General features: G+C 40.4%; 1 pseudogene across 1 annotated transcript; it reads right to left on the minus strand.

Moving 5' to 3' along the window:
* Positions 1-1,605: 1,605 nt before the first annotated feature.
* On the minus strand, positions 1,606-3,511 carry LOC116537236 (annotated as a pseudogene). The gene has a single exon (XR_004263035.1). The product of XR_004263035.1 is annotated as a bifunctional purine biosynthesis protein PURH pseudogene (transcript).
* Positions 3,512-7,341: the final 3,830 nt, after the last annotated feature.

Here is a 7,341-nt window from a genome sequence, read left to right on the forward strand (position 1 = left end):
TATTACTGCATATTCAGTTTTCCACTCATATCCCCAAATCAAAATCTTGCCAGAAAATTAGAACAAAGAATATTTTGAATTCTCTTTGGAAGAAAGTAAGATTTTGGAAAAAGGTGAGTTTCAGCTAGCCTCTCAGCATTTCTGGGATTGCTGTTTGTGTATTTTCTTACTTCTGACAAGATCCCTAATACTGACAACTAGAATTGTTTCAAGCAAGATGGTGCAATTCAGCTTTGCATGCTTTTTTCTAGATCTGCTAGTATGATAGTAACTGATTCTCTTTTGCATAGTTCTTGAGGCAAAATTTCTAGATTAGTGGAATTGGATTTGATACCTCACAAAGGGTTGAGGGAAGATAAGAACTAAAGAGCAGTTCACTGCGTCTTAGGTCAAAGAAACCCTGAATTAAATGAGGAAAAGAAGGAAAAAGAGGTTCATAGCTCAGACTCCAAAATAGAGGAGAGTGAATGTATTAAGGTTCAAAGGTTATAACCTGACAACAACCTAATATGGCAGTGTTATAACGGAAAGGGATCTAATCTATAAATTGTACTTCTACCTCTGTGTCTATCCCACTGTGTGATCTTGGGACTCGATTTTCTAATCTATAAAATGAGAATATTGAAGTGCTTGGTCTATAAGTGCCATTCTAGCTGTAAAGTTATCTAATCTGACCTGAAACAGGAGACTGAGTCAAATTCTGGAGTAGGTAAAATTTCTGGCCTACAACCTCCCTACCAGTCTACATTTCCTTTCTCTTAACACATTTCCTGGTGATCTCTCCAACCTCCAGGTTTTATCTGGGATAAATATTTTCCCTCTTGGGGGAGTCAAACTGTCTGGCAATTAATGGAATGTAGTTGACTAATAATACAGATGTTAGCTGATAATGGCTAAATTAATGACCCTTTCTATAAGTAATAGCATTTTAAACATAAATGGATTCTCAAAGACTAAAACACTATGACCCAAAAGACTGAAATTGTAATGATGAACTGAGAGGAAGTAGACTTAATCTTTTGTGCATAAGCAATCATCTACCCTGCTTACTCATAAAGTGGTCCTGATTGCTTTGTCTACAGTGAGAAGTTCAACATAGGAGTTGAAACAATGCTATAGTTTGGTGGTTATTAGCACAGACATTGAAAGCAGAGTTGGATTTGAGTCCCTGCTGTATCATTTCATAACTGCTTGAGTTTAAACAAGTTACTAAGCTATCTAATCTTAAGTTTTCTTATCTAAAAAATAGGATAATAATGCCTATATCCCAGAATTAAAGAATTATGACAGTATATTTGGCACATAGTACACATGTAAAAATTGCTTATTATCATTATTATTACCACTTATCTGGGAATATTAGTGATGAGCCTGTTTAAAAATCAAATGATGTTATTTTCACTTCCACATGGAGACCCATAGCAAGCTTTGCTATTTTATAAAATGAATATACAATATAAGAACTCTGACTAAAATAATGACACTGGCTCAGCATCAGCAAATCAGTCTGGTTATTTTATAGTTACATTTACATAATTAATTGGCTGAATATCACTTTTTCTTGTAAAATCCAACATTTCTTTTTTTTTTATGACGTACTTTTTTTAAGTTATTCTCAAAGTTTCATGCATGACTCTTCACCTACACATAAGCAAATCATAAAACAGGGTGTGATAAAATCAGTGGTGGAAGAGCCGAAGGTTCATATGAGTGAGGATGATCCCCTGTTCATCGCAGGCCTCAGTCACAACTTTGCCAGCAGCAGAGCCGGAGGAGCCGCGATGTATGCCCCTCCGCTCCTTTCAGCTCTGCCTACATGATCTCTGAAAGGGAAGAGGGCATCAGAGCTGACAGAAACTTCACTCAGTTTGTCAACCCATTCCTTCTTCTCTGCCTCAGTGAGTAATTCAGGGACTTCCTCAAACAGGGCCTTCCACTTTATCAAATCTTCATCCTCGCCAATGGTTCCAGTCACGTATTGATCGATGGCATTGGAGATTTCTGCTCTCTTCACTCCCATTTTAAACTTCATCGAGAGCACTAGTGGATAGTGTCTAAGTCACCAGTAGTTTGCCTTATCTCCTGCAAGGCGGGTGCTGTGTATATGAGGCTACTGTCTGGCTCCAATGCTGATAACCTGCCTGTTCTTGGCGTAGCATGTGGAATTGGACTGAGTGTACTTGACAGCAATGGTGGCTGCGAAGAGGTCTCGAGGGTGGACTCTGGCAGATCTTTATTCTTTGTGACAACATTGCTAAATAATGACTTGTCAACGACACCATTATTTCTCTTCTGGCTTAAATGAAGACCGAAGAGAGTTCAAACTTCATTTTCATCTGGTTTGCAAGACTGGTCCATCTGAAGAACACTATAGTTTCCATTTTTCTTTTTGGAAAGTATTGTCAAGGCTTCTTCTTCATATCCTGGGGCAATTATACCATCAGAGACTTCTCTGGAAATAATTTTTGCAGTTGGTACATCACAAATATCAGGCAATGCCACAAAATCGCCAAATGACGACATCCTATCAGCCCCTCTTGCTCTTGCATATGCCGTTGAAATGCGTGTAAGGGTTTTATAGAGGTCAAAGACCACATAGTCTCTGGCCTCATCTTCACTGAGTGGAATTCCAACAGCGGCGCCTGCTGGGCTGACATGTTTGAAAGAGGCAGCGGCTGGAATACCTAACACCTCTTTGAGTTCCTTCACCAGCTGCCAGGCGTTCAAAGCATCGCACAGGTTTTTAAATCCAGGGGCTCCATTTAGAACTGAGATGGGAAGTTTGGGCTTCAGTGTGTACAGTTGGGCAGAGGTCTGATGAGGGTTCATTCTATACCGCAAGGGCATCTGAGATATGCCTTTGCTGTGCTGTTTCCTGAAATAATTTGAAATTGCTTCATCATATTGTGCCATATGAGTGAATGCCTTCAAGGCTAACCGGTGTCTTGTCTCCAAGGAGGTGTCCTTACTCTCAGAGCTCTGCATCTCTGTGGATGCTGCCACATAGTCCTCAGGTTTACACACCACTGTCAGTCAAGCGTGGTTTTGGGCTGCAGCTCTCAGTAAGGTTACTCCACCAATGTCAATTTGCTCCACAGCCTCCTCAATAGTTACACCTGGAGAAGCCACTGTCTTCATAAAGGGATACAGATTGCAGGCAACAACTCTTATAAGATTGAAATCAAGTCTGGCCATGTCAGCATTATCTTCTGGGATGTTGTGAGCCAGGATTCCAGCATGGACTGCAGGATGCCAAGTTTTCACACGTCCCCCCAACATTTCAGGAAATCCTGTCAACTCAGAGATATCTCTGCCTGCCAGACCAGCATCCCTGAGAGCTTTTGCATTCCCTCCAGAAGCAACCAGATTCAAACCAAGAGAGATCAGGTTTCTTGCAAATTCCACAAGGCCTGTTTTGTCAGAGACACTAAACAAAGTGAGCTGGCCAGGAGCCATGACAGCAGGCTCTGGGTCCGGGGCGAGCAGGAGGCTGCAGCGGCGACACCACCATAAAATCCAACATTTCTATGTTCAATGAGCAACCTGTAGCCCCACAAAAATGGTGGATAATTTCCCTAAGTCCTCAAAATTATCTGTCTTATTTAGATAATCTTTAAATGATAGAAATAGACTGAATTGAAATGGAAAAGGACTGACCTCATGCTATGAATCAAATAAGTACAAATGAGAAAACAATCCAAAACAGAAGCTCTCTGCATTTGCACACTTTAGTCTCTATGTCTTCTGACAACTCGATATTACTATTGTAGCATTATTTTATTGCATAAAGTTTTCTGTGTTTTATTCAGATCAATAGATTTTGTCTTTAAATTTATAGATCTTGCCTGTCCAAGAATCAAATAACTGTGGAAGTCTAGGACTGGGGAAGAGCTTCCTCCACTAATAGGGCCAAGGGGACGCCTCACAAAGTGAGCTGGCCCTCTACTCCTCTCCAGCTTTTTATCTTCAGAGTCCAGAAGGATCCCCAGACGCTGGGAATAAGCCTACTCCTATGACATTTACACCTCCATTACCAAGGCTTAAGTGAAAAGTACCAAATCTTTGAAACCCAGGTAAGATCCATCCTTTCCTCCTGTCCCAATACTGACTAGACTCTACCAGACTCTTTGGGACCAACAGGACAAATGTCATCATGCTTCTTATCAATGTTTATGTCCTTATCACCGGAAACCCAAGATTCTCTTCTCATCCTTCCCTGAACTTCCTGAACTTTCTGCTCATTTTCCCTGAGACAAATGAAACAATCAGAAGATGACTTCCAAAAGTTTTCTACTATTCACACTCACCTATTTTCTGGCTATTTTCTGCCTGTTTTCCCCTCTTTCTCTCTCATTGCTATTAACTATCTGTGTTCCTAGCTAAGATTAACTCTTAACTTTGCAATAGATATCATCATCTCTTGCTTGCCTGAGAGCATTGGTCCAGCTGATTTCCCTTCTCTCTTGTATGGTCAAGGTTACTTTTTCCAGTATCTCTCTCTCTCTTTTTTTTTTTTTTTGCTTCCACCGCTTTGTAGAAACTCCTCTCGCTCTTGTCATTGTTACCGTGACTGTATTATTACTAATCCAATAGTAAAATTCTCAATCTTCATGCTACTTAACCTATCAACAGCATCTGACACATTTCATTCTTAACTTCTCCTTGATGTGGCTTCAAAAACTCCATACTCACCTGACTTTCTTATAACTCACCCAGGTATTTATGTCAGTCTATGTGGTCATTTCTTTCTTGTTCACCAATCCCTTGATGACATAGAAACTGAGGACTGAGTTCTTGGACTGCATCTATTTTGTCTCTACATCTACTTCTTTGAATCTGACTCCCAGTCAGATTCAAGGCTTTAAATGCGGCCTCTATGCTGGTGACTCTCAGATTCAGTTTCCAGCTAGGATATAGCTTCTCAACTTCAAACTCCCACTCAACATCTCCACATGCACGTCTCATAGGCATCTTATGTGTGGCGTACTCCGACTCCCAAGTTGAACCCCCAAACTCACCAACATCCTAAGCCTTCTAAAACAGTCTATCTTAGTGAAGAACAGCTTCATTCTTCCACTTGTTCAGACCGAAAACCTTGGAGTCATGCTTTACTCCTCTTTCTCTCTGTCACACACACACACACACACACACCCCTCATCCTATTAAAAAACAAATACTACTAACTCTGCCTTCAAAATATATCCAGAGTCCCATCATGTTTCACCACGTTTGCTGCTGCTACGTTTCTGGCCCAGGTCACCATGATTTTGCCCAGAGTATTGCAATAGCCTCCTAAGATGTCTTCATGCTTCTTTCTGTGAGTTCTCAACATTGCAGTAATAGGCATCCTAGGAAAACTTACCAGTCAGAGCATATCATCCCTCTGCCAAACTCTCCAATATCTCCCATATAACTCGTTTTAGGAACCAATGTTTTTACAGTGAATGGCCTGTAAGTCCCTACAGAAGGTGTGGCTGCTGTTACCTCTCCGACCTTATCTCCTATAAACTCACACCCCTATGCTCCTGCCCCGCTGGGCATCTTGCCCCTTCTCAGACTTGCCAGATGTGCCTCCACAACAGTGTTTTCACTAGATTCCTGGGTGGCCTGGCGTGCTCTTCCCACAGACACCAACGTGACTTATGTCTTCACTTCCTCATTTATAGCCTCTGTACAGGTATCCTCCTCTCAGAAGGGTTTCCCCTGCTTGCCATATTTAAAACTGGAAGCCTTAGCCCTGACACTCTGGTCTCTTTCCCTGCTTTGCTTTTCTCTGTAGCACTTTCACCACAGAACACACTACCTGTTTTACTTACACCCTTTATTAACTCCCGCTCGCTAGTCAGATGCAAGCTTCATGAGAGTAAGGATTTTTTATTTTATTCTCTGCTCTCCCGGGTTTCTAAAGCACAGCAATTTTAAAAATAGAAAATTCTTAGATGTTTAGAAAAAAGGCAACATGATTACAGTGTTGTTATAACAATAATAATAAATTCTGTAATGCTTACTATATGTGTCAAGCACTGCTTTAATGGTTTGACTATGTCTGTCTATTCATAAAATTAAGCCATTTAACCTTCCCAATTAACCTATAAAGTACACAATACTTTTGTCTACATTTGATAAGTAAACTAAGGCCCAGAGAGGTTAATGATGAGGCTCAGGACATGCTACCCCAAATATGGCACCTTGGTATTTGAGAAAACAGCAAAAGCAGAAAGGTCACTCTCACCTTCTGCTCATCACTTCTCTCATGAAGCAGGACATAAAACCTAACTGAACTTCCCCATAAGACCCTATCCATGGAGGAAAAGAAACTTCTTATCTCTGAAGACACTGAAACCCAGGAAAGAATCTGAGCAAACAGGCTTTGCTGAGTCCCCCAGTCTATCACCATTAGATCATACTTGTCCTCCCATATTTCCCCACAACTATCAACTTTATCAAACAGCATCAAAATACACAGGCTTTTCTGTTTCTTTGGATCTTCATTTTTGAAGGCTTCTGTGCCCTGTAATACTTATATTGTATAAATTGTTATCCTTGTCTCTTGTTAATCTTTTGGTTTACAGACCTCAGCCATGAACCTAGCAACATACATTTTAAAACTCCCTCAAGATTACACTGTACATGGGAAATCAAAATTTGAATCTGGAATTTATGCTTAACTTCTCTAGGCTCTGTTTCCTTTGTTAAAATTGAGAAAAGAAGATCTTTGCAGGATTATGGCGAGAATTTTATAAAATATACTGAGAGTCTGAAGACAACAGCATAGTATCTAACTCTGGAATGTCAGTACATGGAAGCAATAATTTTGCTGCCACTGCTAAACATACAAAATAAAATTTGGTATAAGGAATCTGAAAGTATCTTTCTAAATAGAAGTGCTGTGTTAATTAGTCTCCCAATTTGTGTTTTGATTGGCAGCATCATAGTTAAGAGAGGACTTCAAAATCACACAAATGAAAATTAGCCTTTCCTGTCTATGCAAAAAAATTAATTCATTTTTCTTACTGTTTTCTTAGCTTAATGGCTGTATTACTCAAGTCTGTATCAATGCACACTTAGTCTAACAATGCAGGCACATTTTTCAAGTGAAAGGGGGTAGACTTTGTAACCACTCAGTATTTGTTTCATTTGTCCAAGCCTCTAACCTTCTCTTCATTCAAGCTTGCAGAGCTCCAATATGACGAAACCTTTAAACCCCAGGCCTGCTGACTGGCATGAGCTGTGTTCCAGTACCACAGAGGAGCAAGCAATAAGGCTCCAGAGAGGGACCCTGAAATGAAGTAGGTAGATCAATGTCCCTATTTGTGTTCCAGTGCCCCAATATACCTTCAC

The sequence above is a fragment of the Sapajus apella genome, unplaced genomic scaffold, assembly GCF_009761245.1.
Source record: "Sapajus apella isolate SASKATOON/1434 unplaced genomic scaffold, GSC_monkey_1.0 scaffold108, whole genome shotgun sequence".
NCBI classification, from domain to species: domain Eukaryota; kingdom Metazoa; phylum Chordata; class Mammalia; order Primates; family Cebidae; genus Sapajus; species Sapajus apella.